Source organism: Hipposideros armiger, unplaced genomic scaffold, assembly GCF_001890085.2.
Source record: "Hipposideros armiger isolate ML-2016 unplaced genomic scaffold, ASM189008v1 scaffold_320, whole genome shotgun sequence".
In the NCBI taxonomy this organism is placed as follows: domain Eukaryota; kingdom Metazoa; phylum Chordata; class Mammalia; order Chiroptera; family Hipposideridae; genus Hipposideros; species Hipposideros armiger.
Window position 1 is genome coordinate 1,434,280 of NW_017731670.1, and position 26,273 is coordinate 1,460,552.

Genomic DNA, 26,273 nt, shown 5'->3' on the forward strand with positions numbered 1-26,273 from the left:
GAAACAAACCTAACTCCACACAACAGGCTCTGAACCTTTATGATATAGGACCTTTTGCTTTGCTTGCCAATGCGACAACTCAATGAAGTCATATGCTCAGTTTGAGGGTTTCAGAGTGAAATCCACAGGGCACCAACAGGGAGGAAATAAAAAGACTGCTCACCAGCTTGCTGGATTTAATTAATAGGCATAATTTATATAAAATAGGCACAAATAGTGCAGTATTGAGACTTTTTACCAGCAACATTCCATAATCTGAAGCAGAGAGTAAATGATACAAGTTAGGACTGTGGATAAGCAAGGCAAGAATGGTAGAATTTCAAGAAGCAAAGGTTATGAGAAATGGTAATTCTAGTGTTGAATACAGTAACTGAATTTGGGTGGGAAGGTGTGCAGTACCAGAAGAGTACAAGGAGAAAAAGTAAGAAATAATTAGAACCAAGGATTATAAAGGGTCTACTCTGAGATGAGAATATCAAAAATTTATTATATAGAAGTACAAAATATGCCATGGCCCATGTAGGGGCCATACCAACATGTAGCAATTGAGGACTAATGTGGTGACAAGTATATTCTGCCATGACCATTATTAGTTAATAACTTGGTTAACGGCTAGCACCAACTGAGCACAGACTGGGGCCAAACAGTGAGCTAACTGCATCATCTCATTGAATTGTCTCTAAATACCATAAAATAGAGATCATTATCATCTCAGTGTAACAGATAATTAAATTGAGGAAACAAAAAGCCACTGAAATACTTTTTAATAAAACAAGAAAACAGTTTTGTGAACATAGTAAATTCAAACAGATAAGGCAGAAGGATTAATAGACTCTACAGATAAACCCCGCCTCCTTCTCAATTTTGTCCAGGGCCTCCTCCTAGGAGAAAAGGCCGACAAGTCTCAATAGATTCCCAGAGTCACATCCCATGCCCCCTTCCTCTGCAGAAAATATAAGCTCTTCTACTTGTTCTCATTCTCCTTGGGCTACTTCCACTATAAATGAACCTCTCTAATCATGTAATAAGAGAAAACAGAATGTTAAGTAGAAAAGGAAAACTAAAATTTGACAGTAATAGGAGAAAAAATACATAAATTAAATATTTTTTAAAATATCCAGGAAAAAATCGGGAGTACACTGCAGAGGTTATAGCTGGTGGTCATCTATCTTTGTGAATAAACAATACTAATGGAAGGCAGTACACAGCACTGTTGTCAGCAAATTGGGCCCAACTAATTTACCAAAATCTCCTTCAGGGAAAACACTCTCCCCCCATCAGTTTTTGCCTGGAGGGACCCCAGCTAATATCCCTCAAGGCCTGGCTCAAAAGTCAGTACTTCTTCCCAGATCTTCCCAGACACAAAACACTCGCTTCCCTCAACTCTCAAAGCACTTGCAAATTTTCTTGTAACTGAACCCATGGTCGTTTTTTATCACAGCAATTAAAACACCCAGCTTCCCTCTTCATTCTTACAATTATATATTTAGTAAGAGGTACTGGAGAGGCCAAACATGAACAAGATAGGAATAGTGCTGATTATCATGGAGACTACAGTTCAATGGGGAAGACAAACTTGATGTTACACAGATAAAACTACTTGGTCATAAATGCTTTGCCAAAAAGGAGACTGCAGGGGGCTCTGAGGAGACATTTAATGAGTCTGGAATGGGAAGCATGATCTTTTTGAGGAAGTGACCTGTCAACTGGATTCTGAAATATGAGTAAGAATAGGCAGGTGAGGACCAGGGTCCAGAGCATGGCAGACCGAGGTAAAAGACCCAAATGCTGAGAAGACCGGGGCTTTCCAAGAACAAAGAGATCAGTATGACAAGAAATAAGGGTGGGACATCAGGCTGCAGAGGAGATGACAATTTGAGAATTTCTGTGCCATTTTAGGAATGTGAGGTCTTATCCCAAGTATGATGAGAAGAATTATAATCACAAAAATAATATGATTAGACTAGCCTTACTCTTCAAAGATAGAGGCTATCACTTTTGAATCATTGATTTTTAATAACCATCCCCAGAACAATTCATTGCATTGTAGGTCATCAAAAAATATTTCTTGAATGAATAGCCAATTCATTCATTATGTTATTTTCATCAGTTAACCCTGCCCTCAGATTTTATTTATCTATCTTTGATGGCTCACCTCTGTGAAAGTATTATCTCAATTAGAGTTATAGCACAAGGGGGTATAAAACAAAAAAGAGGTGGAAACAAATTAAAGTACAATGAAAATTCTTGTCATGCAGGGGTGTGCATGGATGACCATATAGACAGATAGCAAATTCCATTGCTGCCTGGCAAAAAAATAGGATTCTAAGATGACATAACAGCTTTTATGACAACACGAAGAAACAGAGATCAAAGTGATATCATCTTTCCTTGTGCACTTCACAACTGAACTTGTCTGCTATGACCATCATTACAACTAATAGCTAAATATTATTGTTTCTTGTTTGTTGGCTTTGCTTTGTTTTGGGGTAGCAGCTGAAGCAAGCCATTCACATTTCACTATTCAAAATAAGTTTTACTTTCTGTTTACTATGAACCTATTCTCAGATAAAAGCTCCAAATACTGTTAAATCTAGAAGCTTCTTAGAAGTCGTGACTTCCAAATGAACAAGAAGGTGAAGTTGGGTGAGAGGGGCAGGAATGGATAAGACAGAATGTTAAAACAAACAAACAAACAAAAACAAAACCACGGGAAACAGTTTTACTGTATACATAAAATACTGCAGGACACATTTTTGAAAACCAGTTGGCAACCCAGAGATCCCCCAGAAGAAAATGAATACTCACTTGAGAGCTCAGGAGAGACAGCCGGGTAGAGCTGCTTACTTCCTTTTATATTAAACTGATGCTTTTGTCTGAAAGGGGGCATCCTTGGGTCACAAGTCATTGCTTCCAGAAGCAACTTAATTATGCTGCCGGTGTCTTTATAGAGAAGATAGCACACCCTAATAGCAGTGCCACACTCTCAATTCACTATGTGAGCTTATTTTTGTTTCTACTGAGTTGCTGTCCCTGGGAATAGTGGGGAATTGCCACTCCTGGTGGCCCATTTAATTAAAGTCCTCTTTAAAAAACAAACAAACAAAAAAAAAAAACCTCACTGCCAGAGAACAGCTACAACTTTGGCAGGGGCAGTACTAAGTTTCTCAGGGTGGCCCTGTGCCAGGGTGTGTCAATCTTGACCCCTTGGAGGATGAGTAGCAGAGACGGGGTAGTTAAAACTTTGTGTCCATTCACTCCCAGGCTTCTGCTGGGATTGGTAAATACTGTCATGACTATTATTTAAGAAGAAACTGTCTACTAGGAACTGGACTAAGACCACCAACTCCTTTCACATAAGGCACAAAACAACATTAGTGGTTTCCTGTCACTTCTGACCTGGCTTAGAGCTCAACCTGTGCCGCAATAGGGAAGAGAATATTGCACTTGCAATCTTCTTCAGATATCTACATCTTTTATATTCCCTTCACATCCCAGTTTTATTAGTACTAATAATAACGAGCTTCAAAACAACATTCTATTCATGGGCCATTTGCGTAACTGAACATCAGTGAATATATATTCACAAGAATTTAATATACACATGGAATATCAGTTGCTAAATGAATTCACCATTTAAATAAAATTGAATAATAGGGAGCTTGGAATCATCAAGTGTTTAAGAAAATGGAAAAAGTCTTAATAATGACCAAAATGCCAAATTTTGTTAAATTTTAGATCTTATTGCCCAACTTCTAAGTGTTTGAGAAAATTTTTAGAGGGCTGGCCGAGTGGCTCAGTTGGTTAAGAGCTCGCTCAAGAGTTTGAGCTCTGAGCAACAGCGGTTCGAGTCCAGCCTGAGCTGAGCAGCCGCTGAGCTGCCAACAGGTAGCAGGATGGCTCAGCTAAAAAAAAAAAAAAAATTTTAGTGCTCTCCAAGTTCCTTGAGATATCACATTTTCTTCATGGCAAAAAAATAACTCTAATGTACATTTTGGTAAATTATAGCCAGAAATAATCCTATTACATGTGTAAGTCTTGATACATTAATATATCAAAGGAAAGTCAATAAATTACACACAAAAATCAGTAAAAGTTTCAATTATTATTTGTCTGATTAAAATCCAGTCTTTTAAATATATTCCTTTTTACTTTTGGAATTTTGCACATAATTTCAAAATACCTATCAATTCAAATAACAAATTATTTAAGAAAAAGTAAAAAGCAAAAATGAAAAGACCAATTATTAAGCAAAGAAGTAACATGCAAGGCTAGAGCCTGGTCGCTTTATTCATTTAACAAGCATTTATTGGTCACCAATAATTTTCCAGGCATTATTCTAGGGCCTGTGGGGGAAACACACATAGCTTTGAAAAACCAGACAGAAATCCCTGACATCACGGAGGTTATATACACTGCTACTTCAATATTATTTCATTATGTAAAATATGTTACCTTTGTATATTCAATAACTTCTCAGATGTTATTACTAAAGACCACAGCTCTAAATAATAGGTACTTTTGGTATCAATCTCATAGTAACATATGCATTTGAACACTTGGCACAGTTGAAGAGAAAATGAAACTGGTGACTTCTTTTACCCATAAGAAAAAGGATAGATAACACTGTCACTTGTATGTAAAGTTTTGGACAGCTAAGTAATATAGATTTAAATTAAAAATGACAGATACACTTACTTGAAACATAATGATTACTGAAGTGAATCTTTATTACTTCTAGTGTTGTGGTTACTATTAAAAGGCTCAAGTATTATTTTCAGGTGTGAATATTGTGACAACTGTTGGTCAATGTCATATGTAGTAATCATTGTTTTCCAGGTAAGTTACGTCATAAGGAAAGTGGTCGTCCTATGAGGAAAACTTATAGCAGTGATAATCCCCAAGTTAGTTTTTATCAAATCAGTATTCATTGATGTTGTATGTTACCTTGTTGACTTCCTGAGCACAGTATCTCATATGACAATATGAAATTATCCACCATACTATTTTTTTAAAGGCAACAAGAATTTTTAACTCACTTTGGAACATTACAATTAGCCTCTTTTTTTTCTAAAGACTCAATGTTCCTTGGGTGTAACAGAAAAAACTACTGTTACACATAAGTGATGCCCAATATCTATATAACTAAGTTAGAATATCAGTTGGATGTTTCCAAAACGGCACTTGTTGAAAAACATATATAAGACCTTCAAATTATGGTCTGGCTTCTTCACTCTCTGCAGATGTATCTGTGTTATTTAGATACAGACAAAATCTAAGAAAACTGCATTCTACGAAAATATTTACTCGATATTCTATCTCCTCCCCAACTTCCGGCGCCCAACACATTACTCTACCAAGTAAGGAAATACACACGCAAACAAAACTACATATTTTCTCTATTACGCCAAAAATTAAATAGAATTATAGGTGCCAGTAAATGGATACACAAGCAGGTTTCCTACTGAAGGGCCATGTACAGCACACCCAACAGGAAAGGCATGGCTTCAGCAGGTAGCTCTGGCTGCAGGTGTATGTGGTCTGAGAGAAGCAGACTACAGAAAAACAAAACATTACAGTGCAGCTTATCTTAAGGGAGCTATTATAGTATTACATACAACAAGTGTGGCTAGATATATAGTTAAAATACTAAATGAAAATCTCTAGAAACCAGAGGAAAGTGAAAACACTGTGAAAAAGCACATATTCTCTTATTTCATAAGTCAAACCCAAGCTCATCAACTTAAAGGCAGGTACTAAGATGCCAACTGCATTAAGTAGGGCCAAGTATCAACCTGAAAGTTTATTTTCTGTGATGTATCACTGTGGTTTTTGATTGTACATCTGTAGCAATATCTTAAATTGCATTTGTTCCAAAATGAATTTCATGCTCAACTTGTTTTTCTTAATTAAACTTCCTTTAGCAGCCCCTAATATGTGTATTATTAAAACTCATTAGTCCCATTCACGCTTGCCTGTCATTTTTTGGCTGCACATTCATATATTGAAGTGCTCTGTTGCTAGATATAGGAAGAAAATTAAATAGTAAATATGGGGACTTGAGCGCTTTATGAGTGTCAGAATGAGAGAGTACCTGCAAGGCCCATAAGGTTTCACACAAAAGATGCGATAACTGCTAAAGCTAACACGCTGACACATCTCTGATCTATAAAGTCTGCAGGAATGGCAGCAGTAAAGCGTTCTGCCATTGACTGGAATTTCTCTTACATGCAATGGAAATAGGCACAGAAGAGATTATACTGACTGTTATAAAAAGAATTCATATAAAATCCCCAAAACTTTAATGTCTAATCATTTCAAATGCCTAGAGTGATTTACTAGTTTTCTCTGACTTCAGTAAAGATTAGAGTTGGTAGTCTTTCTCTTTCACACAGGTTTGCTACCAAATGGGTGTGTTTTTTTTGGAAGGGGATCTTAAAGGCAGAGATATCATAGCATCATAGCACTATGTGACACTGTCAATGTAATTCCATTAATAACAAAGCAAAAATAATCAAGCTGCCCTTTAGTGTTAAAGACTTATGCTTAGAAACAGTGGAGAAGGTTGCTATCCCACAAGATAAAGTGGTCAGCTACCTCAAAATATTTTAAATTATCTTTCAAAAGGTATTTAAAATGACACTCTAGATGCATCATGAGTGTTCACTATTTTATTTATTTATTTATTTTTAATTTTTGTGGGCTTTGTAAACTTGAGATATCAAAAAGTGAAATTTTAAATTAACTGCAAGTTAGGTTGTTTTGCATTTCTCAATAAAGCAAAAGAGATGAAAGATTTGCATTTTGGGTTGGCATTTGTTAAATTTTTACAAATCATTAAAAAGGGATTACCCTTTTCATTTTGCTCTCAGTTGAGTGTGTAGTAATTTAATTTTTAAAACTCACTTAATGTAGAATAACATTTAACTGTATTTAATCATCTCAAAATCAAAAGAAGATGCAGCAAATGTGTTATCTCCCCCCTTGAATGTTAGGCCAGTTGGAACACTTGGAGACTTTCAGGGTACAGGTGTATCTGTCAAGCAAAGCTCCAGTAAATGCAACATCAGTTTTCCCATAGGGATAAGTTTTGGGGAATCTAATGCTAATTCTTGTTAGGAATTGTGCTTGCAATTTTTAGGGCTAATTGAGAGCTTCCATAACGTTAGCCCAAATTACCACATTCTGTGTTATTCTGTAGCAAAATTGAAACTGACAAAAGCCACCATCTAGTTTTTAATAATCATGACCAAAAATGCATATTTGGATAAAGTAGAGCAAAAATGTAATTAATTTTCTAAGTGAACTCTTCAGGTTTTTCAGTAGTTCTTACAGTGATTCACTCAATTCATGGAGAACATTTATGTAACTGGTTACCTTACTCTTCATGTCCTGACTAGTTTTTAAAATTTGGTGGTGTGTAGTTTTGTTTATTTTATTTAGATTGTTATTGGCCTTCCAAAGTGAACTTACCACCTACAAATTTTGCCAAAGTTTTGTGTAGGAACTGCTTGTAGAAACCAAAGAGTAGGCCAGAGTTTTCCCCTTTTCATTCCCTCTGCCAAAAGAGAATAGAATGAGGGAATGGAAAGAACTGATTATTCTTGACAGAGAAAAATACTGTTCAAAGAAGACAAAAGCACGCTAAGCTAAGTTTTCTGCTTTAGCACTGTGGAACATGCCATGACCACTGGTTCAAAGAGTGCAAAAATATGCAAGTTAACTTTTAAAAAGGACCTCCTTTTTCATGTTTCAGCTACTTTTTACATTCTTCTTCTTCTTCTACTTTTATGTCAACACTATATTCTTTTCAAGCCTAAAAAGAGAAATCCCAGCCCACCTCCCATTCACCTTCAGTATTTATTTATAGTTTAAGATGCTATTTGCTTGCTGTCTTCTTTTAGCAATTTAAATTAAAAAAAAAAGATGTTAAATTTTACTAGACTGTGTGGCTAGGACCATTGACTAAATGTAGCAATACACAGAACTTCCATTCTTCTAGTTCATGCTGCACATTAACCACGTGACTTAGAGCTGTGTAAAATAAAAGGCGAACGTAGCCTCTCAGATATCTCCTTAAAACGAACAATTGGGCTTGCAGACACTATTCCTTGCTATTTCTATCATTTTGAGACAAGCTTATACAGTCTGCAGAAATAAAAACTATCTAACTTTTCCACTGCAGAATTCTTAGGAGATAGAACTTTTATATTTGCTATTTCATCTTAAAAAAGAAAACAAAATGGCATGTGCTTGTTTCAAAATTTAGATTTAAGAAACACGAATACACAAATCCAAGAAGAAAGTTTGATGAGGCTCCTCCTTTAATACCAGGATGTCTGATGTATTGTGAATTCCTGAAATAAGTACTGGGAGGGTGAGTGCTTCAGATGACATTGAAGAGTTGCCTTTCAATGAGTCACAAATAATGAAGAAGTTTCAAGGCTAAAACCATAAATGTATCTACACACATTTTATAATCTGTAAACAAAAACCCCTGAAAAAAATATCTGGTGCTTTTCTTCAAAAGAATAAAATGTACACAATGCATTATTTTATAGTTTAGCGAGTATCTATCTCCATTTCATTCTAATGCATTTGAATGTGTGAAGGTTTAAAATGTAACAAATTGGCCTTAAATTGAAAAAGCCAATTAAAAAATTATGATGCTGAATGAGGTGTCAGAAGAATGGGGGTGGTGTTCATTAACCTATCAACATAGCTATCTATATAAATATGTACATATTTTAAATGAATCAGTTCTTTATATGTTATTGTTCTGAACCTGTGTGGATGCCAAAACTGGTTCAGAATAATATGCTTTTCTGGATTCCAAAGCAACTTTTAGTTTCCTAAGTCAATTAATATTTACTCATTTGAGTGATTAATTTTAATTATATCTGCTGAAATTGATTTTCCTTCTGCAAATAAAGATAAGCTTTTCTTGAGAGCTACAAAATACATTTTTTTAAAAAAGGAGGGGGGTGGAATTCCCCTAAATTCAGCTGCAAGAAAATATCTGGGAACGCGCGCGCTCCACTCAGTCGGAAAGAAAAGCCAGTAAGTGGCGAGGCAGCCAGGGTTGGGATGCATCAGAAATGCAGCGGCTGCCTGGCGCACTCGCCAGCCTGGGCCCTGGGCAGAAAAGCTGCAATGCCTTCCTGGACTCTTCCAGCACCAAGAAAGTTACCTCGGACAGTATTATGCAAAGTCGAGGAAGGGAATTACAAGACAACATGTGTGGCCAGTCACTCACTTCTGTCTCTCTCCGATTCAGCGACCCTGTAACCCTTTCGTGATCGGCTGAGAGAATGGGGAGGCGGGAAGGAGAAAGGAGAATGAGGGGGAGGCAGAAAGACACACTATGAAAACGGCCCAGTTCCCCCTGCAAAATTGCCGGAAAAGCCAATACAGCCGCCCGACACCGCCGCCGAGGCAGCCGCGATGTCTACTTGGGCTTTCAAACCCTTCCGTACTCAGGTTTTCCAAGGCATCGCTGCCTCCTCTCCTTAAAGTATCACTAGGAGAAAGCACGGAATCCGAAAGGGATCTCCCAACTGGGAGACTTTCAGTGCTAAGTTGGGAGCTTGGAGGGTTTGCTCGGCTTCCCCACCGACGCCACCAAACGGGGTTTTTTAAGCTCCATCTAGGTAGCTCCCTAGCGATCCATCCGGAGATGCGCGAGGTGGCTTTGCAGCCCCCTTTCTCCCATTTCACAGGCACCGCGTCCGCAGCACCTTCCGCGCAGCGGCACACAAACCACGGCACCCCCCTCCCAATAAAAGACCCCCAAACTTACCCTCAGTTAGACAAATCCACAGAGGTAGACCCCTCATCTTCCCCCAGTCCCCTTTCAATAATTCAAGGAGACAGTTTCTACAACACTTCGCCGTCAAATTCAAGCTGAATTGGTTAAAGTATTTACCAGTTTCTAGAGGCTTTTGGGGGAATTTTGAGCACCAGGTAATCCTTGTTTCAGAATTCAAGATGCTTCCCTTATTTTATTTGTTTTTTTTCTTCTTCAAGCAGCCACAACCCCAGTTTTGCGCCCCCCTCCTTTTCTCTTTTTCTTTCTTTCTTTCTTTCTTTTTTTTTTTTTTTATTCACCCACGGACACTTCCAAAACGTGTCGATTGATCCTTTTTTCTCTCCAGCTGCAACCACGATCCAGAATCCTGAGCACCCCAAGCCACCTCCATGTAAATCCGACCATCAGGCAAGAAATACAAATGATCAAACAACGTTACTTCTTTCAGCTGCAATCAGATAATCCTACTAATCCAATAGATTTATCTCGATTGGAAATTGACCTCAAAAATGAATTCCCGGTGCTCATGTCCGGCAGAGCGATTTCGTAGCCCTGCTCGGGTGACCGAAAGAACTGTGGTTTCTTTCTTTCGCTCTTTCTTCTTTTTTTCAATCTTTTTGGATTCTGGGTGCACTGCTCGCAAAAATGCCGAGGACCCTGGTTTTCCCCTAATATAGGTTTCTACTCCAAATCGGTGCAGGATGAAAAATGGTACAAAGATACCCCTAGTGGCTCGAGATAATATTGCAGGGAGCTCACTTTTTTTTTTTTCTTCAATCCCCTCTTCTCACGTGTTCCCGCNCCCCCTGTAGATAACTGGTTGCTGCTGTAGTAGTTAAACAAGAAAGCTGAATGGAGATTAACATGAATAGTGTATGATTACTTGAAAAAAGTCGTGTGATCGTTCTTCTTTGTTTTACTTTAAAGAGTGTATTTTCTGTGCTTCTGTCTCCCCCAGTATCCATCTTTTTTCTACAGAATTTTCCCCAATGGCAGTTAGTACTAAAATGCCAATTTAGGGCAGTTAGTGATTTCAAAGCAAGTGTATTTGTTTCCTGAGTAACTATAGATATCAAAAGAAGCTTCAATATTCCTGAAATATGCTCCTTTTAGAAAAACCCTTAGCAGTTTTTTCCTTTAAAGGAATATGAGTGTATATTACCGGGGTGCCAAAAAAAATGTGTACACATTTTAAGAGATGTTAACACTTTGGTCAACGTTGCCCAAGAAGTAGTTCGCCATAATCTGAAGTGTCTGGACGCTGATAGTCTGCTTTGAGCATGTCTGGTAATTGCACAAGTCAAGCATGACTTGTATTCATCTTTTGTTATTGGTATATATTGAGTATTACAATTTTAATACTTTTTTCCTTTCTTAAAATGTGTACACTTTTTTTTGGCACTCTGTATATACAGTCTCTTCTGGTTTTGAACTTTTGATGTTCACTCAGTAAAGCAGATGGTGGCTGCTGTGAGCCTGGGGCAGGAGAGGATTGATCTAAGTGGCCTTCTATGGGTCTCAATGAATGTTGCCCTGCATCCTTTGCAGTTCAGTGACCTCCAGATTACTACTAGCATTTTTGCCAGGTTTTAGAGAAAAAGGGCCTATACCATGAGGTTTAGGACTCATTTTTGGTAAGCTCACAAACTCACAGTACCTACCAGTGACCCAGGAATCTTTTAAAAATGAGGATTGTGATTCTGTAGGACCAGAGAAGAAATAAGACTGCATGCCTAACAAGCCCTCTGACATACTCTGATGATCAAGAGCCTAGTGAATTCAGGAGGTTGGATTCACTTTCGCGCTGATGGGTGCAGAAGCTGCAAGGACTCCAAGATCTTTTTCTTAACTGACTAAATAATTAACCCCTTTTAGGGTAGGAGCTGTGAAGGAGTCAGAAGACCTTCCTTCTACCACTGGTTTTGCTCTTAACTGGCTATGTGACTGTGAGCAGTTACTTTTTGACCCATAGTTAATATATCTATTAGAATTAAAGAGTAAACCCAAATAAATAAACAAAATATATGTTTTTAGATGGGAGACTCAATATTGTAATCTATAAAGCTAATGTAATTATTATAAAAAGCCCACTATAGTTTTTCATAAAAGTTGAAAACTTAATCCTAAAATATGTTTGCAAGAGCAAAGGGTCAAAACTTGTCAGTACAATTATAAAAAAAAAGGCACTGGGAATTTCCATATGAACTATTAAGGCTTAATATAAAATGACAGTAATTGAGGCAATATATTATAGCTTTGGTTCAGGAATAGAAGGCTGGGAAATATATTGATGAATTTGTAGAAACTTGATAAATAGGTGGCATTAGAGAGCAATGCAAAAATGAACTATTCAGACAATATATTAGGCATATGAATAAATTATAATACTAGCTCTCAACTTCACACCTAACTATATATTTAAAGTAGGATAAAGTCTTAAAGGTGCAGAGCAAAGCTTAAAACTTTTAGAAAAAGATAGTTATATGATTTGGGGTAGATGGAAACAGAAGGGTTTATTAAACATTAAGATATAAAAAGTGAAGTCCATAAAGAAAGTATGTTAAATTTTATATATTAAAATTAAAAATTCATGTACATCAAAAAAGTCAAGGCATAGACTAAGAGAAGATATTTGCTATGCATATAACCAAAAAAGGATTAGTATCCAAGTATATAAAGATTTCTTATAAATATATAAGGACAAACAATGTGATAGGAAAAAGTGAGCCAAGATGAACAATCAATTGACAGAAGAGTCTCACTGTCCAATAGGCATATGAAAATGGTACTCAATTTCCCTAGTTATTAGAGAAATACAAGTTAAAATGATAGACTTTCATTTTACAGCTATGAAATCGGCAAAAAATTTTAAGTCCAGCAATGCCAAATATTGAATAGATTGTGGAGTAAGCATGGAAAGTATATAACACAGCAACAACTTCGGGAAGCAGTTAAGGGATAGGTGAATGTTTGCGTATCCTAAAATCCAGTCTCTCCACTCTTGTGTACTTCTCCACACGTGTACATAACACACCCTTTACAAAATTACCTGAAAAGCCAAAAAAAGGGGAGTTGGTAATCTAAATATCGTTTGATAAATAAATGGACTAGTAATTTATAGACTATTCACATACTGCAATACTGTAGTACATGCAAAAAAAAGAACAAGGAATGCACGACAGCTACTTGAGTTAGCCTGGGTAGATTCATCTCAGAAATGCATTGTGGAGCAGCGAAAACAAAAGCAGGTTGCAGAAGGATGCTTGTGAGATGATAATATTTATAAATCAAGTTTTAAAACATGGAAAAGAATTATATCTATTATTTTTTGAGCACGTGTGTATGTGGCTAAAGTACATACACATGCATAACAATGATAACCATGAATCTCAGAGTAGAAAATGGAGGTGAGTGAAACTGGGAAGGCATCACAGTGAGCTTCAGCTGAACATTCAGTGCTTTATTTTTCAGGCTTAATCTTGAGTACACAGGTGTTTATGATATTACATATGAAATGTTTGTATGCCTAAGCTGTTTCATTAAAATGCAATATTTAAACTAGATGATTTCTATGAAACCTTATAGTATTCGAAATTTGTCTAATTAGTATATGTAGACATGAAAAAAAAAACAATATTGGAGTTTGGAAATTCATGGTGTGTTTTTTATATAGAGATTTAAAATATCCGTAGCACTTTATATTTCTAAGAAGTGGATATAGATAGGTGCTTATTTATTTCTTTAGAGCATATGAAAATTTCCACCTAACAAGCAAAAATCGCCATCTAAATGAGAAAAATGTGGTTGAAATAGGGTAAAACATAACCCTCAACTAGTTCTTTCTTGTATTTTCCTTTGATGTCGTACATAGTATCTCGTATGTATGTAGTGACAAGGCCCCTGGATTATGAACCAGGACAGCAACCGATTGTGTTCAGTTCTGACCAGTTAACAGGAAACCACCAGAGCCAGAGTAGCCCTAGGCCGAACTACAACACAGAAGATAATTCTTCCAGAATATTGAAAATACATATGTGAATTCAAATAGGGAGGCTTTGTTGATAGGAAATATGACAACTTGAAATCTCACTTCAAAGTCATGAAGTATTTTTCATAATTCATGAAAAATGGAAGATACTAAATATTAGGAAAGAATTTTTTTAGACTCCAATCTTAGAAATAAGATAGATATGTTATTAATACCACTCAACTCTCACTGAACTCAGGATAGATGCCTGGACAAATCATCAAACAATCAATTTTCAACCATTCAGAACAGTGGCCCTGAGCAATAACCAAAGCAGCTTTGTGATAAAGAAACAGTGAGAGAGCAATTTAATTTCCTTTGATGACAGAACAGACAAGAAGGAAGAAGTAGAGGCACTATTTCTGAAATTTGGAGAAGTTGACGTATTCTTTCAACAACCACCTACTGAAAACTGCCTCCCGCATGCTGGGCACGGTACAAGCATTTCACAGGAGAGCTGGCTTTGATGCAAACCACCACCACAAACCCTCACTTTGCTATTCACAATTAATTTGTTGATTTGTACATGGTTAGTTGTTTTGAATTAATACTTCACCATCCATACTGAAAAATGAGACATTAGATATTAATATACGTCGAACTCAAAGTTCATTGTCAGTGTGTTTAAATACAAACTGGTTTGAAGGTTAAGGCAGTCAATGGAGGACAAAGAGTAAAAGGAGGAGTATGAAGATGAAGGTAAAACATGAATCAAATGCATTTCTCTCCCTGGTGATTTACTTTACAGAGAGCATAGAAACTTACTTAATCTTTGTGTCCCTCAGAGTACAAATGATTAGTGAATGGATGACTTAATAGATCAAAGAGTGAAACAAGTTGATACACACACACACAAAAACAAATTTATTCTCTATATTGGATGGGCTTGCTAATCTCTCTTCAGAGAATAAAATTAATAGAGGAGGGAAGTAAAAAAAATATTATGATTAAGATAATGAGAAATAAAAGGCCAGAATTGGCACACTTGAGTGCCAATTAGAATAGGGGATTCCAATTTGATTATGTCACTAAAATCCCAGCTGTGCTAAGCCCCATGGTAGGATTACACATCCCATTTTGGTTTCTATACTTTAAACAAATAAAAAATGATTGATTAACACCAAATGGATCATGTAAAGAAACAGCATGATTCTACTAAAAAAAAAAAAAAAAGAGAGAGATGAGAAAGTATTTGTTGTTTTTAATACAAGAAGACCTATTATGAAAAGAGAGTTGTGATTTGTTTGGGAGGGAAACTGATATAAAAGCACGTCTCTTGTGACCAGGTCAAATTAACTAAATTCTTCCTGGTAGTAAATATTTTAGGATGTTATGAAAGATTGGTGCTCTATGTCTGAAAAAAATAAATAACATAAAATATTGTAAAACAAGTCTCGGGAAAAATATTCCTCTACCATCTTCAGAACTCCCCTGATGTAACCTCATTGTAAGTGCTCAGACTTGAATCTAAATGAATGGCAACTGGGAATTATGAAAGGCATAAAAATAAAAGCGTTGCAATATTACAAGTCCTAACTGCTGCGAAGGTGGCCGTTTGCAAAGCAGTTCTTTCTACAGGGGAAGAGTCTGTTCACACAATCCCCCCTAATTAGAAAAGACTACTTAAAACACTTGACTGATCCTGAATATTTCAGGTATGTATTTAGAGAACACACCTGCTTGGATGCTAAATTTACACATGCATCTTTCATGGCTTAAAGACTTGAATTGGAAACCAAGGAAGTCATGATCAAGGCTACATATTTTAGGATGAGACAGTCATGTAGAGAAATGGGGCTTCTTCATCAAGATTGGTCTGAGATACGGAAACATATGTTTCAAGTTCAGGGGCTTAGGTCAGAAATACATCCAGATTTTCAAAATAAACTCGAATCATTTTGAACTATTAAAAACTTCCAGGGCCGGCCAAGTGGCCCTTTGGTTAAGAGCTGGTTTGGGATGCCAGAGGGCCCCAGTTCGGATCCCACATGTGAGGGCCAGTGACACTGCCCTCTACAGCTAAGATGCTGAATGTCAGCTCAACCTGGAGCTGGGCTGCCGTGGGTCGACGGCGACAGCGTGGGCTGCAGCCCCTGCTGCAGTGGGTTGCCATGGGCTACTGTGTGTAGCCAGCAGCCAGCGTGAGTGACCAGCAGCTGCCATGAGCAGCCGTCCAGAGGCCAGCGACTGATCTGCCTCACCTGGGAAGAGCACAATGATGGAGCCAACTTGGGCCAGTAAAGCAACGTCCTCCACAACTAGACTGAAGAACGAAAGGACAGCAACTTGTCTGTTCCCCTTCCCCCAATTCCCCAGCGCTATTTCCATCCCCCAATTCCCCAATAAAAATCTTTAAAAAAAACTTCCAAATATTGGTGCCATTATGCTAATGATAATGTTTTGTTTCTTTTTGAAGGAACTCTTTTTCTACACCTATAATTTATAGTTACATTTAATTGGTACAATTACTCTTTACTTACATATATATCAGTATTCGACTTCAAAGATTTTAGCTATTCATAGCTTACTATGTTATTTTATAGAATATATTATTTATTTCAAAATAGAGTTTTACTTATCTGAGAGACTGAATAGTTTTTTTACTGACCCTTTATTAATATCATAGCAGATTCTCTTTATATTTTAGCTTCTTTTGACTCTATCATACCATGATTGATTTCAGTCCATTGTAGTATAGCCTAGAGTGAGTAAAATTACATAAAATTATCTTAAGTATTCCTTTAGTACTCAATAAGTACAAACGAAAAACCTTCCTATTGTACATCATCTATTAAAGTTTATTGTACAATATTTGTTTGAGTCTACATTTCTAGTATTATCAAAAATTACTGTAAAATTTCACCCAGTTATGGCAAAGCCACATGAAAATTATTGTTCTGTAGTTCAAGCTGGAAAAGGAAATTTTTAGCTATATCCCAATGGCATTACTCTCTTATTGTATTACTGGTTGGGCATTCTTCCTTTTCTGAGTAAGATTCTATGCTAATTATACAATTAAAAAAACACTAGCCTAGATTTTCATTATTATTCAATTAATGACTTAATGAACTTCATCTACCTGTCTCAAAATATTTAGTTCCATAATTCTTAAACAGTAAATAAAGGAGGCCTTTAAATTACATCTTCAAAAGGAATAGATATTTCTGCCTCTTCTCTATCTTTGTGTGTGTGTGTGTGTGTGTGTGTGTGTGTGTGCGCGCGCGCACAAGCGGGCGCACATGGGCCCATGCACACTCCTGTCTGTCTCTTTCTCTCTTTTCCTCTCTCTATCTGTCTGTCCCATTCTATTCTCTCAAGATCTCTGAACATATAAATCCATCTTTTTAGTTAAATTTTTAATATTTACATCACATTGGGAATTATGTCACAAATATTTCAAAGAATGAATTTTCTTAATATCACTTGTATTTGGTTTTAGAGCCTGCTTTTATGTTGTATGTCAATAAAATTATTTCTCATGATCTGGAAACAAACAATAGAATGATGTAATGAAATAGAATGAAAACCACATTGCACTTAATGCATATGAAGTTGTTCAGCCTTCCAACCATCCATTCTAAAAATCAAGACCCCCTAGCCTAAATATTGTGGCTTTTTTCATTAAAATTTCCCAAAACTCCCTAGAGAAAAACAAGCCAATAAATGGTGTATTGTTGTTTTTAAAAAACAAAAACTCGACCCTTTATTTCTAAATCTTACTAGAGAGGGATGGAGGGAGGGAAAGAGAGAAAATAGTAATTTTTAAAAAGTAGTTGCCTAAGTATGTTATGTAGGGAAGGTAATGTGGAGATATTTCAAAAAAAATTGTTATAAGTCACAAAGTTGATAGGCTACCAGGATAGACACTTTATGTGTTAACAGAAAGTTTACCTACTGTTAGTTAGATGGAATGAGAGTGCAATTCTTGGCAGCCTGCAATACATTAAATCAATTCACAATTCACATCTTCATCATCATCACTTACAAATTTGATAACAGATATAGGAAATACTTTACAGCCAATATTAGTTTTTTACCAGGACTCAAACTAATCACTAAAACAAATGGAACACATTTTAACTATGGCCTAAAGAATTTTAAAGTCCCTGTATAGACTCTAACGATATCCTTTTGCTAAACAGAAGGAAAAAAAAAAAAAAAAAAGGTTAGTGACTGAGTTAACTAAGGTCACACTGAGTTCAGTGTCATCACTACATGAGAAGCTACTACACCAAGCCATTTCAGACTTTTTGCTTTTTATGTTTGGTTGTTGGTATTCAAGTATCATTGTTCTTAAAATATTGGACTACAACCAAATTATAAAAATTGGAATTAACAAATCAAGAAAGCACAACACTAAATATACTTAATACAGTAAACAGAATTATAGTCCTCCAAAGATGTCCACATTTTAATCCCTAGAATTTCTAAATATGTTACCTTACACAACACAGGAACTCTGCTGATGTGATTAATTTAAGGGTCTTGAGATGGGACCGATGTAATCACAAGGGTCCTTATTAACAGGAAGGCAGAAGAGTCAGAAGCAGAGTAAGAGAGATGTGATAATGGCCGCAGAGATTAGAAAGAGAAAGAGAGAGAGAGAGAGAGAGAGAGAGAGAGAGAGAGAGAGAGAGAGAGGTAAATTTGAAGATGCTACACTGCTGGCTTAGAAGATGGAGGAAAGGGTCATAAGCCAAGGGAATGCAGGGGGCTTCTAGAAGTTGGAAAAGGCAAGAAAATGGATTCTCCCATACAGCCTCCAAAAACAAAGCAGGCTTTGCCAGCCCACTTTATACTTCTGACTTCCAAAACTGCAAATTCATAAATTTCTATTGTTTTAAGCCACTAACTTTGTGGTAATTTATTACAGCAGCAACAGGAAGCTAATACACTTAATTAAAAATATTAAATGTGTTCTGTGAATAATTGATGCTGCCCAATAGAAACATAAAGTATGCTACCTAAGCAATTTTAAATTTTCTAACATACATTTTAAGAGGAGTCAGGTGAAATTACATTAAATAATGTATTTTGCTTAGTCCAATATATAAAATATTATCATTTTGACATGTAATCATCAAAATTAATAATGAGATATTTTATAATTTTTCATACAAACTCTTCAAAAATCTAATGTGTTTACAGGATATTTAGGTGTCTAGAGCACATCTCAATTTAGACTAATTCCATTTCAACAGTTGAGCTCAGTAGCCACAGATGGCTAGTAATTGCCACACTGCATAGTACAGCTGTAGAGTACAAGAAACTAATTAAAAAGAACTTCATACATTTTATATAGATAATTCTAATATTATTTTATCTGTAACAATTTATATTAAGAATCACTTAAAGAAATCAGGATGGTTGTATGACTGAGTTTCTGATAACTTTGTAATTGGAAAGTATATTTAAAAAGACCCAAAAAGGAACAAAAATAAAAAATAACATGGAAGAACAATATGATTGCCTAATGATATCGAGTTGTCTGATGTTAGTGAAAAATGCTACGGATAATCGAAAAAAATTTCTCTGGTATTTTCAGAGCAAAAAGATAGGCAAAGATACGATAAGAATGACATTGCTTGGGGCCAACTATGTAATATGAACAAATGGCCAACAGAAAAGCAAAACTATTAAACCTAACTTTCAATTTCTCCATAGAGAAGAATGATGTTTAAAGTGGAAAAGAATATGATGGTGAGAAAATAGTAAGAAAGCCTGAAGGTGATATAAATTAGTTTTAAGATTCCAGGTCCAAATCCATTACCTATTATGATACTAAAAATACTTGAAGATGTGATCTTGGAACTAGTACTTATTACCTTTGAGTCACTATGGAAGAGTGTCATGACAATTGTTAACTGTCCCGGCTTTCAAACAAGATTCCAGAAACTGAAGTTTACTATTCTTGACATAACGAAATTCCAGAACCCATGCTCACATGTAATCACTAAGTATATGTCATATCAGAATAAAATCTTTTTATTACAGTTACTGGAGTGGCAGTCGAAAATGTGGTTTGAATTGTTTATCTTGACTTCATCCAAGTCCTTTTATAAAAACTACTCATAATTTTCTTCTTGACAAAAGTATGAAGTATGGGCTGACTATGCTGTTGTTAAGCAGATCCTTTGAAAGTTGAACAATCATTCTTCTGTAGCATCCAATGAATGTTCTTTGATGTCCTCTTTTGCCTTTTTTGATGATTAAACTTTCTAAAGGAATTTGTTTTGTAACTAGGCCTATCCATTAAGCAAATTAGTCTAATGGTGGGTATAAATAACAAGCTTTAGTAGGAGCCTGCGTTAGATCACAGACTTTTAAATAGATGATTGAAAACCATCAGCTGCTTTTGGAATTATATTTTTCAATGACGCTTTTTCAAACAATCTGTTAAGACTTTTGATATAAATTATTATTTTTTTTATTTTTTTTTATATTTTTTTTAGCTGAGCCATCCTGCCACCTGTTGGCAATTCAGGGGCAGCTCAGCTCGGGCTGTGAATGGAACCAGAGACCCTGTTGCTCAGAGCTCGCCCTCTTAAGCGAGCTCTTAACCAACTGAGCCACTTGGCCGGCCCTGATATAAATTATTTATATATTAAATTTTATCCATCAAATCTTGACATCTAGTTTCTCTCTGTGCCCTCTATTGCTACATAGAAATCAAGGTTTCCTTATTTTTGGTTTAATCACCAATATAATATGAATATTTTTATTTAATTAACCAACCATATTTTTATCAAAAGATATTTCATATTGATAGTATTTAATTGAATTACAAAGAACTTCGGGGTGTAAGTAGAGTAATTTTAATTACAGCTTCACAATAAATCCCAATTTAAAACAAATCAATTCAAATACAACCCAATATCAATCTTAATTTTGGCTGCACACATTTCAAATGAACTTTTATAATATAACGGCTATGTTCTTTCATCATTTTTGACTCATAATATGGGCAAAATCTTTATCTTCTCTCTTCCCAAATATGTCACGGTGTAGATCAGGAAGCAATATAACAGACAATAATAATAGTAACAATAACAGAAAAGAAAATGGTCTCAATATAACCTGCCTCCCTCTTTTTCTCATGCTCTCTCTTTTCCTCTCCTCTTCTACCTCTCTTGTTCTATATAAATATATATATATATATATATATATATATGTTATATATAATATATATAATATAATTAAATGTATTTAACATAATACAAAATACAATACACACACTATACAAAAGGGGATATACATATTCCCAGGTGGCTATTGCAAAGACTAACATTCCCTACTTCTTGCTCTCTCAGTTTTCTTGAAGTCATGCAGATTTAATAGTCATAAAAACAAAAAGAATGTCAACTCACACTTGTTGAATGTATCCTGTGTACTGAGTTCTTATGTGTATCTTTCAAGTTTGAAGGGCACATTTAATTTTGTCTACTTTTACAGTCAGTAAACTGAAACCCAGTAACACTAAATGACTTGGTGCCCCTAACAGACTAAATGGAGATTGCATTTGAATTTCAATCCGAGCCTCTTGTACTTCCTATTTATTGTGAAGGATGGTGAACTTGGAGCTAGAGTATGGGTGCTGAAGAAATGACTCAGTGCCCAGGAGTTAATACAAAGGAATGGTCAGTTGGGACGTCCCCACCAAAGAGAGGGGATCACCTTTGGGACCATGCACTTCTCAAGAAGCAGGGATCATGACACGATTAGGTTAGCTTCAGTTGCTCTCTCTCACCTAGGGCCAATGCTACGACTGTTTTGAAGAGCGGTAGAGGCTAAGTGTGCCCCTTGTAACCAGACATTTATACTTCAGGAAAGCTTAACTATGTACTGAAGCAAGGGTCTACATCAGGATGGCATTGCCAAGCACTCGACTTGAAACCAGTTTGTACAATAAAATCCTCTTTAAATACCAGTCAGATGAGAGACAACACGCAGGCTGCCCCAGCCAACACTCTGGGTTGCTAGTAAGAGTTACTTTCCCTGATTATCTGGGAAATGATGCTGGCTAGAAACCATAGACAGGACCAGCATTGAAAGATGTAGCCATATGTACCAGGGAAGCACGAGTAGACTATGATAGTAGAAGCGTCAACTAAGGTAACGGAGACAGATTGCACAGGACCTGGTAGCAACAAGATTCTTTACCCAGGAATTTCAAGTGTCACTGAAATTCTTGACACGGACCCACAATGGTTCATGGCTGCATGGCTACCCCACCCCCTCACTGGCCTCCCCTTTCCTCGTCTAGCTTTTGTTCAATCCATTCCTCGCACTCATACCAAAATAAAGTTTTTATGAAATAAATCTGGTTAAATCACTTCTTTGTTTAATTATTACTAGAATTGGTGGTTTTCACCATAGTTTCCCACTAGAATCCCTTGAGCGGGAAGGTTAAAAGTACCAATGTTTAGGCCTGCCTCTCAAGCCCCACAAATCAATTAAATCAGAATCTCTGGAACTAGGGCTAAGTCACCAGCACTTTTAAAACACTCCCAAACTATTCTTCTGTGTAGCCAGGGTTCAGAACACTGGCCCCGAGGGTACATTTTTAGACTCCCTAGAATGTTAATAACTCTTTCTGAAAGGGGACCCTGCTAGCACAGACTGATCTGCACAGGATTTGCTCTCAGATGGACCAGGGTTCAATTCCTAAGTTTTTCACTTACTAGTGACACTTTATTCCCTCTGGGTTTCTCTTTCCTCATCGACAACATGGAAATTGATACAGTATTTGTAGAAAGGCAGAATTATCTATTTCCCTCAAACTTTAGTCTTCCCCTGCTCACTCTGGGCAGAGAAACGTCTTTTAACCTAACACATGTCTAAGTTTGGCTATTGGGAACGATACATATTAACAAAAGAATGGGTTGTTGATTTTATAAATGCTCCATTAAAACACCACCATCAACAACAAAAACAAACACCTAAACCTACTCTCCATAGCTTTGTAAGGACCATACTATGAACAGAAGATACATAGTATTTCAACTTAATGCATACTCACAGAATGAATAAATAACTCATGGAAACATCCTGGGACGTCGGGCTACCGTCACTTTCCAATGAAGTATATAATGCTTATTAACGTTATTTTTTAAAATAAAACTCATTTTGGTAGACCTTAAAAACTGTGGAGGTTTTAGTTCACTTCTAGGCAGACAAACTTGAACTAATAAAGGTGTAACATAAGAAGTCTGACACTTTCATTAGATAACCAGATCCATCATACCAGGTATGATCTTTGATATAAGAAGTTTGCATCATAGAAACACCTTTCAGCATAAGTGATATTTTCCTTAAGAAGAGCATGCAATAGAGTACACAGATACTGAATTATAACATTGTACACTTAAAACTTATATGTTATTAACCAATCGTACTTCAATAAATTTAAATTTAAAATAAGAATATCAGTCATTTATAAAATACAGTTCACTAAGTACATTAACATACATAATTTCCTTTGACTTTTGAAACAAAACGTTTTGAGACAAGAAAGTAGATAATATTTGTTCTTTTTTATGATTAAAAAAATGACTAAGGAAAATCAACTTCTTTATGACCACACAGGAGTTTGTCCAGTGGACATAAGACCTTGTATCCCAGTCTGAAATTCCTAAGAGTACACAATGCTATTCTTCCTAAATTGGCAGAAAAGAGTTAAGATAGCTTGTAGCTTTCAAATATTTTTGGTGGAGGTAACTTTTCCAAAAAAAAAGAAATCCCATGAAATTATAAGCAAATATTTCAGGTAAAAACAGAACTGATGCAGTAGAAGGGAAGAAGGCAGGGGACAAAAGCCATGCCCCCCCATGCTCCTCCGTCTTCACCAGCAGCAGCCCCCAGGAGGGCAAGTAGGAGCATGATGGGAAAACCACCTGCTCCTCTTACAGATGAGGAAACACAAGCCTGAAAAATCAAGTGATTTGGCCAGTAAGCTCACCCAGTTAGGGACTTCGAGTCTCTTGCTTCCTAATCAAATGTTCTTTCCACTATATTGTGTAGACAATGTGGGTATTGATAGCCTTGGCTACCACCTCTAAGTCAGTCACATGCCTTCCTGTCCAGCCACTGCTCTGGCCACACACTGCTTCTCTAAGCATGCTGAACTACTTGTAGTTTTTCTTTATTATTATTATTATTGGTATTACTATTTTCAGGTATACAATACAAAATACATAGTGATTAGACATTTATATACCTCACAGAGCAATAACCCCAACAAGTACTTGTGGTTTTTCAAATCCACCATGCCTTTTCTTAAGCATTTGACTTCTGCATACAATTTTCTCTTTGTCTGGAAAGTTCTCTCTTTGAAAGGCCTCTTTCCAAACCAGTTCACCATTCTAACATCTGCAGATGCATCAAATCTTATTTTAGTCAGCACTGACTCTAGACACACTTCCATGACACCACCTACTTCACCCCACCCTCACTACCACCCTACCCCACTCCTCACTGCTCCCATTCCTAAGCTGAGTTAGGGAGTAATCTTAGTTAACCTATGCTTTTACTTATCTCTCATCACACTTGTATTTTTACGAATTGTTCTTTGAGAGAGAGAGTCTTGTCTTTCTCTACCTTTATTCACCAACACTTTGAACCTATTCAGTGTCACAATAAAAATTTATTGAAAAAAGAAACGCAAGAATGAATGAATGTCATTTTCTAAGCAGTTTTTTACAAAAATACATGAATGTGGAACAGTGTGGTATACATTTCAGGGAAGTGGGCCTCACTTGAACTTGCTACATATGCTATATCATATTGCCAGGAAATAGGACAGACATGCTCCTCAGCAGATCCTAATTTGAAGAACTAAAACTTTCCACTACCAGAGAGAAAAACATTGCCACAGACCTATATTAAACAATCTAATCTTTTATTCATAAATTTCAACAACAACAAAAAAAAAACAGCAAGTATTTGAGGAAAAGCAATAGCATTAAGAAGAAAAAAAACAGATAAATAAGTAGAAAAAAAATAACCATGGTAGGGAATTATATAATTATGGAAACAGAAGAAAACACATTTTTTTTTACACAGTTAACCTGTTACTCTTAATGGGATTCAAGAAAAACCTTGTTTTAAGAAAACAAAAACAGGCTTCTCTGAAAATATATCTCTATGAGAATGAAAAGTTTTTACATAATTTGAATACTGAAATGAAAAATTTAATAGAAGCCCTGAGTAACCAATTGCACATAGCTGCAGATTAATTCATAAATTCAAAGATGAAGTGAAAATCTCCCCTTTAAGAGCTAATACATAATAGATTGTGAAGAAACATTTATACAAAGGCTCAGAACTCCAGGTTTTCCCTTATTTCTGTTTGTTTTAAAGTAAAATGATATAAATATTTTATAAAAATTATTACAATAAAATATATTTTTAAGTACACAATGCTCTTATAAAGCTGATAGGATAAACTAGTATATTATAATGTAAAATCCTTTTGGAGAATAATTCTTCTGTACTTTTTAAGAACCATAACATTTCCATGGTGCTTTTTCATTTTTCACCTCAGGCAAAAGTACTGAGAAAACAAACATGTAGCATTGAAACTCTTTTCCTTTCAGATTCTACCTTTTCCTCTCTAATTTGTTTTTCCTTTTTAAAATATTTTTTTAAAAATAGCTTGATTATTCCTGAAGTATCTCAAAGAAATATCTGTCATTAATTTCATCTAGCTTTAGGATTTTGATGCTCAACAGAAGATTTCTTTATTAAGAAGAAAAATATTTCCTCTTTTCTCTATTGATGTTTGCTGGAGTTAAACTAACCCAGTGATGTAACCATCCAATCTCTGGAAATTTTATCCAAAAAAATAATTCCACAGAAGGAAAACCTACATATGCTCCTTGGACTACAATTTATAACAGCAAAATTAGGAACAATAAAATTATCCATAATTAATTATATGTAAGTATATTTAAGTAATACTTAAGTAAATATTTAAGTAAAATATGGTTATAAACATTATTCTATGTAACAACATGGAAAAATGCTCACGATATAATGTAAGCACAGGAAACGATTTTCAAAATTAAATTTGTGTTCTGATTTCAATAACATAAAAATGTAAACATTTGAACTAAAAGAATTTTGAAGGAGAACATAAAAAATAAATTATTTGATGTACTGGAATGAGCATGTACCACATTTATTTCTACTTATTTTAATGAAGCTAATGCAAGAGATTTTTTTAAATGCTTAAACATTAGAATTTTCCACCTTGACCATCAATATCTCAAACTTAGTGAGATTAAGTTACCCCCAAAGAAAAAAATGTTCAGTTTCAAATTAGTAGTAAAATGTATGTATGATTCATACACTCAACCTTGTCTGCCTTCTCTAATTTACCTTATTATATAATTAGAAAACTGACCATTTTAATGTAGCAATAGAAACTTATATGTATAT

At 35.7% G+C, this 26,273-nt stretch overlaps 1 protein-coding gene across 6 annotated transcripts in view; it reads right to left on the minus strand.

Moving 5' to 3' along the window:
• NLGN1 (neuroligin 1) overlaps positions 1–26,273 on the minus strand; it is a 904,313-nt gene that overhangs the window by 742,709 nt on the left and 135,331 nt on the right. For 4 of the 6 annotated variants that reach the window (XM_019660525.1, XM_019660524.1, XM_019660523.1 and 1 more), the window contains exon 1: positions 9,800–10,498. The exons of 1 other annotated variant lie outside the window; for it this stretch is intronic. The gene's annotated coding sequence lies outside the window, so the exon portion shown is untranslated. Of the gene's footprint in view, positions 1–9,799; positions 10,499–26,273 lie in introns of those variants that run through there. One more of the 6 variants, XM_019660520.1, reaches the window with a different exon arrangement.